This window comes from Ranitomeya imitator, chromosome 1 (genome assembly GCF_032444005.1).
Source record: "Ranitomeya imitator isolate aRanImi1 chromosome 1, aRanImi1.pri, whole genome shotgun sequence".
Classification (NCBI taxonomy): Eukaryota; Metazoa; Chordata; class Amphibia; order Anura; family Dendrobatidae; genus Ranitomeya; species Ranitomeya imitator.
In genome coordinates this window covers 736512776-736521737 of record NC_091282.1, presented here as the reverse complement: position 1 = coordinate 736521737, position 8962 = coordinate 736512776, and positions in this window count along the sequence as shown.

Sequence of the window (8962 nt, the reverse complement as noted above, 5' to 3'; positions counted from 1 at the left end):
GGATCATGATCATGTATGTACTGTAGTAACGTCGTAGACCAGGGTATAAATCATCATAAATCTTCATACCCAGAGCAGAATTTCACCTTTGGAAGGCAGTGTTCGGAAAGTAGATTGCTTTATTTTTAGGTCTTTATTTTCCTTTTTTGGCGGTTTATATGGGACTTTTAGTATTTCTTTGTAATGTGGGAGGAAACCACACACAAACACGGGAAGAACATACAAGCTCCTTGCAGATGTTGTCCTTGGTGGGATTCGAATGCAGGACCCAAATAAATATTGCTAACCACTGAGACACCGTGCTGCCCATATTGGCAATTATGGATCAAAATACATAGGTTCACACGACCGATGTGTCCACATACGTGAAAAATGGAACGATGATTCTGGTCAAACTTCTGAGCAGAGTGATTTTAGTTTTTCTTGTATGTGTCAGTGCATGAAAATCAGACTGCATTTGGATGTCATCGAAGCGCTGTCCGATTTTTTTTTTCACAGTCCTATAGACTTCCACTGTCTATTCTGATTCGACCCCTAGGATCAAAATTCGACATGTCGGTCCAAGGAAAATTTCGGACCTGTGTCCAGCTCCACAGAATAACAAAGGTAAGAGTGCAATCTGTCAAAACTACAGATAGCACTCATTTGAGAAAATCGGTTGCGTGTATGAGGCCATAGAAGCATTACATTAGCCGACATATATGGGATGCAGATCCTGCAGCTATACCTGGATTCTGGCACCTGAAGGGGCTGCTGATAACAAAACCTGGCATACAATGATAATTATGTAATCATGCACTTGTACTCAGCACAGCTATCAAACTATAGAAATAAATATTCATAGCATGTTATGGTCAAAGATTAATTATCATTTTAATTTTTATTTAATAAATCAATAGCACACGTGAAAATAAGCAACTTTGTAAAATAATATCATCGAAATTTGCCTGAACTGATCTTTCATTCTCAATTCATAGATAAAATCTTTATTCAAAGAGGACAGATTTTCACAATAAGATAAATAACAGTTGGTGCTTTTAAACTTCTATGGAGGAGCCAGAAGCAGACACAAATATTCCGCTGAAAGTTCTCCTGAAACGACACTTACAGTTCTCCCTAGAACTTTAAGAGCACCAACTGTCACCGATTGTCCTTGATCACCACTTGATTGTTCAGTTCTCTCTGCAGGAGCAGACCGTTTTCTTGTCCGCCAGCTCTTACCCTCAGCGGAGCAATGTTCTCTCTTGGTGCTTTAAATTTTCATATCTAAAACTTGGAAGAAAAAGTAATGGTTCTAAAAATGTAAATTCGTGGAATAAAAATTCTGCACACCGGAATACATTCTATATAACTGTGATACATGAGTGTTGTCACATAGGGATGTCACCCACCAGCCCTTAATGCTGCAGATATTTAAAGGGGAACGGTGGAGCTAGACGCATAGTTAGAGTATCCAAAACCCGGTGTAGAAAATTTCTAACATTTACTGTAGTGACACCTTACTGACGTCAATAAGATCGACTCACTGTTCTGAGATTGGCTGCAGTGGGGTTAAAAGAAAAAAAGACTAAAAGACTTGAACCCAAAAAAATAAAACTAGAAATATTTTTATTGGTTTCAAATACATAACTTTTTTGAAGTCCCTGATCTATCTTGTAAAATCATCCAGAACAGACATAGAGCATGTAAGAAATATCCTGCCAAATCTGGTGCAAATTTACATCAATACTCTTCTTCCAGTCCCATCTATACCTGCTCATCTCAATGCTGGTATGATGGTTTACCAATCCTTATTTCAAGATGCATTTTACAAATAATCTGCTGCTTATGGATTACTGTAGAGAGAATACTTTTCCATAATTTCACTACCTAATGGGAAACGTGGAATGGACAGAGCTGAGGTCTAAATGGAAATCAGTCTAATGTGCATGGGGGCCTTAAGGTACCTTCACACTGAACGATATCGCTAGCGATCCGTGACGTTGCAGCGTCCTGGCTAGCGATATCGTTGAGTTTGACAGGCAGCAGCGATCTGGATCCTGCTGTGCCATCGTTGGTCGGAGCAGAAAGTCCAGAACTTTATTTAGTCGCTGGACTCCCGCAGACATCGCTGAATCGGCGTGTGTGACGCCGATTCAGCGATGTCTTCACTGGTAACCAAGGTAAACATAGGGTTACTAAGCGCAAGGCAGCGCTTAGTAACCCGATGTTTACCCTGGTTACCAGCGTAAACGTAAAAAAACAAACACCACATACTTACATTCCGGTGTCTGCCCCCCGGCGCCCTGCTTCCTGCACTGTGTAAGCGCCGGCCGGAAAGCAGAGCTGTGGTGACGTCACCGCTGTGCTTTCCGGCTGGTGCTCACAGTCAGTGCAGGAAGCACAGCACCGGGGGACAGACACCGGAATGTAAGTATGCAGTGTTTTTTATTTTTACATTTACGCTGGTAACCAGGGTAAACATCGGGTTACTAAGCGCGGCCCTGCGCTTAGTAACCCGATGTTTACCCTGGTTACCCGGGGACTTCGTATCGTTGGTCGCTGGAGAGCTGTCTGTGTGCCAGCTCTCCAGCGACCACACAACGACGCTGCAGCGATCGGCATCGTTGTCTAGATCGCTGCAGCGTCGCTAAATGTGACGGTACCTTCAGTCTGCTCAGCAGATTCTTATCGGTGTGCACTGTTCTTCTCAGTGCATGGTGACAGCGCGCTCTCTCGCCGGTTCTGATCAGAAGTAACGAGCTGGCCGGAGATTGTTCTGTTAGTGCACATTGTATGGAGAATACCCGGCTTGCAGTGATCAGCATCGCCTCAGCAAGGGATGTTACTTGAAGGGGTTGCACTGGTCTCTGTACGCCGAGTATTCTTACATTGTGAACTGACAGTGCGTTCTCCTGCTGGCTTGTTACTTCTGATCAAAGCCAGCGAGAGAGCGCACTGTCACTGTGCACTAAGAAGAACAGTGTACAGTGACAAAAATCTACTGCGCATCTGTCGTAATTGACAACTGACGCATGCTCAGTAGAGCAGGGTGTTATGGACTGACTTGGGTTGGAGTAGTGGTATTGCAACCACTAGGGGAATCACCGACAAGTAGCATAGTCAGGGATAGCCAGTAGTTGGTACACAGGAGCAGCAATGTAGTTTTAAGGAGCAGCATATAGCATAGTCAGGGAACACCAAGAAGTCGGTACACAGGGGCAGCAATGTAGCTTTAAGGAGCAGCACGAGTGTAGTCAGTGATAACCAAGAGGTCGGTACATGGAGCAGCAGTAGAATCTTGAAGATAAGCAGCAGGTGAAAAGAAGCTGGACTAGAGGCTGGTAGCTCAATAATCTTACAAGGAAAGGATTGCAATGCCAAATCGGGTGTTCAATCAGGGTGGAGCCACACCAGGAACTCACGATGGAGACAATCAAAAACAACACAGGTACAAGTATCTGGGTTAGCACGGAACTGTCCAGCGAGCTGAATAGCTCAGAGGAAAGCGCTGCCACCTGGTGCACAAGAGCTGCTGGGTACGAGTCCTGACACAGGGAGTAGCCCATTCCCTGAAACGGAGGTCACACTGTTGTTGCATTGTTTCAGAGAGGGGGCAGAGGCTGTGGCAGTGATCACTGTCCCTGCCCCTGAAGACGGCTCATTTGAGTATCCCGAGGTGAACTGTGATCCAAAATATTGAGCCAGGTAGTATTCAAACAATGAAATGAATGCCAGATAGCTGGGTGTAGCACCTCAGGTGACCGGTTGCTGCAGTGATGTTGCTTTCCTTTCGGGGAGGGAAATGTCATGCTCGGAGGCAATGGAGTTCTCTTCACCAGGTAAGGCACCCACACACAACTTATTCCAAATCCAGATCAGGAGGGGGAGGTCAGGACCCGGATTCAGGGGAGCTTCCATTAGCAATATGTATCCTGACCTGGAGGAGGAGCCAGGTTAGTCTGGAAGTGACACTGAAATAGAAGGAAGTCTGGAACTGAGTGCAGACAGAGAGGCCTGGCAGCCATGAGGGAGCTGCAGCCTCTGGAAGGAGGAAGACCTGAGGGGTTGAATGTGGAGGAGCCGGAAGGGAAGGAGCAAAGGAGAGGAACAGAGCTAAGAGGGGAACTGTGACCAGGCACCCTCAGAGCTGAAGCGCAGTGTCGGGTACCTGGAGCCCCGAGGCCTTAGTGGAACTGTACGACACTTGGCAGAACCAGAGGGCTCAGAGCTTTATGTATTGGCCCACACCACGCCTGAGACGCAGCAGCACCTAAGGATCCCGGGGCATGATAGAGTCCCTGTAAAAAGGCTCAAACTGCCCGTCATGCAGGTACCTGTCTGAGGACAGGGGGAATAGAGGACTCTGTAGGAAGCTTCAGGCAGCAGGGACCTCATATACAGCAAGTTCTAGTTGGAAAAGCTCACGGACCTCTACTGGAACAAGGGAGCCCTCCATTGCCTCTGGGCCATACCATCATCCGTGCCTGGTACCCTGGACTGTGGCCTGCTAACTACAGTAAACCAGGTAGAGAGTTGCAACTTGTGTCCTTTACTCATTGCCCGGCGTACACCATCATCGCCATACACTATAGGACCCCCGGGGACCGCGCTTCACCTGTGGGAAGTGTACCCTCAGTGCTGCAATAACATCCCCCAGATGACCCCTTTGACGCCGCGTCGGTCCCACTATTGACTGAACAAAACAGGTGGCATCACGACAGACTTATAAACACTTATCCGTTAAAAGACCGTTCCCTTTTATTGGATGCCCAGGGCCACGGACCGTGTCGCAGCCACCGTGACATCCCCTTTAAGACTGGACCCGGTACCGAGTACCCCGCTGCCCTGGTTGGGGCGCTTCACTGGGTGCTTTGATTTTTGGAAGACATTTTACTCAATTTGATAGGTGCCCACTGTGCATGTTACACCCACCATCCCTGCAAGGCCTGTAGACATGAACGGCACAACCACCACTGACAGAGAAGACCATACGGTGTAAAAACAATAAATTGCACTAGTAATACTACCCACAATGTAAATTCCACCATGCCATGCTCAAATAATACCAGCAGTCCCAGAGATAATGTAATCATCTGATACCTTGAACAGTTAATATTTAGATTTGTGGTGGTCACAACCTTTGTGTGCCAGGCCATCCATCATACCCCCTTCAGTAGAGGAGGCTGAGGAATCCCGTCATACCCACCCTGATTGCACATCCCTAAAGCCACTCTTAAAAGAAACCGACAATGAAATAATAATTTCCATTAAATTATAAGGACTTAGATGATTATTTTATTTGTAAAGTAGCTTTGTTTCTCCTGATACAGATTCGATGTTGTGATAAACACAGAAGGCCAAATATCTGGAAGGAACATTTTGAATAATCTCATGAGTTTACTTTGGCTTTCTCTCAACTCCGCATGTTTTCTGTCTCTGTAAAAACAATTTGATTAGCGTTTATTAAGTGGAAATTATTTAACCCGTACTTACAATATGTTCCTAATTCAAGATAGAGAAAGAATTGTGTCCCGGGATCTACATTTTTTTTTATATAGATAGCCTTCTGACCTTGTGTTAATGGAGATTTACAAAGGTGTAACTTTAGTTCTCATGAAGTTGATGGAACGCTGATGTTCTCCAGGCTGCTCCATATTTTTTTTGTCCAATATCTGTCATTATAAAAAATCACTGTGATACATGACAACACATCCGCAAGAAGAACAAATATGTGTCCTTAAAGGGCTTTTCCCTCTAAATTACAAAGTTTAAAAAAAAATCAACTGGAAAAGTCTTTAAAAGGTTAATAGGATCTGATCCTAGATTTCATATTTCATTATGTATGTTACATTATTAGATTCCTGTATCCTAATGAAGTGGGTGTACTTACTTTCACAATTCACGTCAGAATTTCTGCATAATTCTTTTTACATTCCAGCTCCGTCAATCTTGCTTGACAGCCAGCTGGTCAGTGCCCTCTCGCTTAAAGTCTGCCAACCTAGCCGTATTAACAACTCCTCAGAGACCCTCTTCACTGCTACTTGGTATGTGCCCACCGAGCCTGATTGACAGCTCCTCAGTGTCCCTCCTCCCTGCTGTCTAATGTGTGCCCACCTACTGTGGCTTGCGAAAGTATTCACTTTTTGTCATTTTTCATGTTTTGCTACCTGACAACCTGGAATTTCACTGTTATTTTTTTTTTTGAGTATTGCATCAGTAAAGAACATACGTACAACTGTGAACATTTGGTTTTCTTTTTATTGAGAAGCAAACAATAAATATGACAAAATAACTAAAAACTTCAAAGTGCATAACTATTCACCTCCCTAAAGACTGTATACCTCCTTTGGCTGCCGTCACACTAGCAGTATTTGGTCAGTATTTTACATCAGTATTTGTAAGCCAAAACCAGGAGTGGGTGATAAATACAGAAGTGGTGCATATGTTTCTATTATACTTTTCCTCTATTTGTTCCACTCCTGGTTTTGGCTACAAATACTGATGTAGAAAACTGACCAAATACTGATAGTGTGACGGCAGCCTTTGTCTGTAGAGCCTCCTTTTGCGGCACTTACAGCTGCAAGTCGCTTTGGATAAGTCTCTACGAGCTTTCCACATCTTGTCACTGGTATTTTTGCCTATTCCTCAAGGTAAAACTGCTCCAGCTGACAACACCAAATTATGTAGGATATTAAAATCTGACCTTGACCTTAACAGTTTGCAAAAGGATCTGAATAAGATGTCTGAATAGGCAAACACTTGGTAAATGATTTAACCTTTTTACCCCCCAAGGTGGTTTGAACGTTAATGACCAGGCCAATTTTTACAATTCTGACCACTGTCCCTTTATGAGGTAATAACCTTGGAGCGCTTCAACGGATCCCACTGATTCTGAGATAATTTTTTCGTGACACATTGTCCTTTATGACAGTGGTAAAAATTATTCAATATGACTCGAGTTTATTTGTGAAAAAAAAAACAGAAATTTGGAAAAAATTGGGAACATTTTGCAATTTTGAAACTTATGCCCTTAAATCAGAGAGTTATGGCACACAAAATAGTTAATAAATAACATTTCCCACATGTCTACTTTACAACAGCACAATTTTTTAAACTAATTTTTTGTTAGGAAGTTAAAAGGATTAAAAGTTGACCAGCGATTTCTCATTTTTCCTACTAAATTTACAAAACCATTTTTTTTTCGGGATCACATTACATTTGAAGAAACTTTGAGGGGTCTATATGACAGAAAATACCCAAAAGTGACACTATTCTAACATTCTAAAAACTGCACCCCTGAAGGTGCTCAAAACTAAATTCAAGAAGTTTATTAACCCTTTAGGTGCCTCACAGGAATTTTTGGAATGTGGAAAAAAAAAAACATTTAACTTTTTTTTTACAAGAATTTTACTTTAGACTGTAGCAATATGTTATATGCTCATGTGGCCTCTAGGGGTCTCACTACTTTTATGTGTGTTCTATATTCTTTGTTTGGAACTTGTTGGATGTTGTTGTACTCGGAATTCATGTAATGGAGGTTGAGACATGATGTGAATAAAGAGCCTGGAGATACTCACAGAGTGTGATTTATGACAGGATTCATCAAACAGAACATGGTGGCAGCCGGGCACAGAACCTGCAAATTCTTAGAGCTTATATGAGGCTGGAACTGCACAGATCACTGCAACTGTAAGTACAGATTCCCTGACAGTACAAAAAAATGGAGACTGGTCTGAAGCCCCCTCAGAGACTGGATGTCACTTCATGTAATCTGTCCCAGACTTGGAGACATTGGAAGGAAGAGTTTACACTGTATGTGGATCTGACTGTGGGCCCACTGATGACAAACGGAAAGTAAAGCTGTTTTATTACCTAATTGGGGAAAATGGCAGAGAATTAGCCCACACCTTGCTCCCAGACACAGACAACCTCCTCCTAGCAGACATTGTGCAGGCATTTGATAAACACTGTGACCCAAAGAAGAATGAGACAGTGGAAAGATATAAGTTTTTCACAAGACATCAGGAGGATGGTGAAAATGTGGACAGATATCTGACAGAGCTGAGGAGACTTGCAGAAACATGTGGCTTTGGAGAGATCAGGGACAGTCTAATCAAGGACAGAATGGTGTGTGGCATAAAGGACAGTCATCTCAAAGAAAGATTACTGAGAGAGGAAGGCATGACTTTAGAGAAATGTATGCAAATCTGCAGGGCTGCTGAGCTCACAAAGCACAGCCTGAAGATGATGGCAGGCACCAGTGAGAATGATGATGACAAGGTACATGCAGTATCTATGAAAGGAAAGACAGGACCAGACTAACCTATAAACACTGTCCACTGCAGGTATTGTGGGAAAAGACATGACAGAGACAAAACCAAGTGTCCAGCATATGGGGAAACCTGCAGGTCATGTGGCAAGAAGAATCATTCCTCTGCTGTCTGCAGGCAAGGAAGAGGCAAACAGTACAGACAGCTCCACACTGTGACACCAGACACTGACAGTGCAGAGGACATTACATGGCTACAAATGCAGTCTACAACAGAGAAAGTCAATGTAGTCGGGCAGTCAGTAGTGAAGGAGGCCAAGCAGCTTTATGCAACATTCTTGTTGGATGAGAAGCCCATTAGATTTCAGCTGGATTGTGGAGCAAGCTGCAATGTAATTTCATTTGATCTGCTAAACAAACAGGTTTCTATTGAGCCAACTGACAAGGTACTGGTTATGTACAACAAAAGTGTTCTGAAACCAATGGGGACATGTAAGCTAAAAATACGAAACCCATGTAACAGAAAGAGTTATAGAGTTGAATTTACCGTGTTACGGGGTGGTAACCATGTACCATTACTGGGAGTAAAAGCAGTTCAGGCAATGGACTTAATAAAAGTACAGTCTCAGAACATTATGTCTGTTGAAGTTGCCCAGGATATACAAAATCCAAAACTAAATGCAGAGCACAACTTGGACATGCAGAAAATAA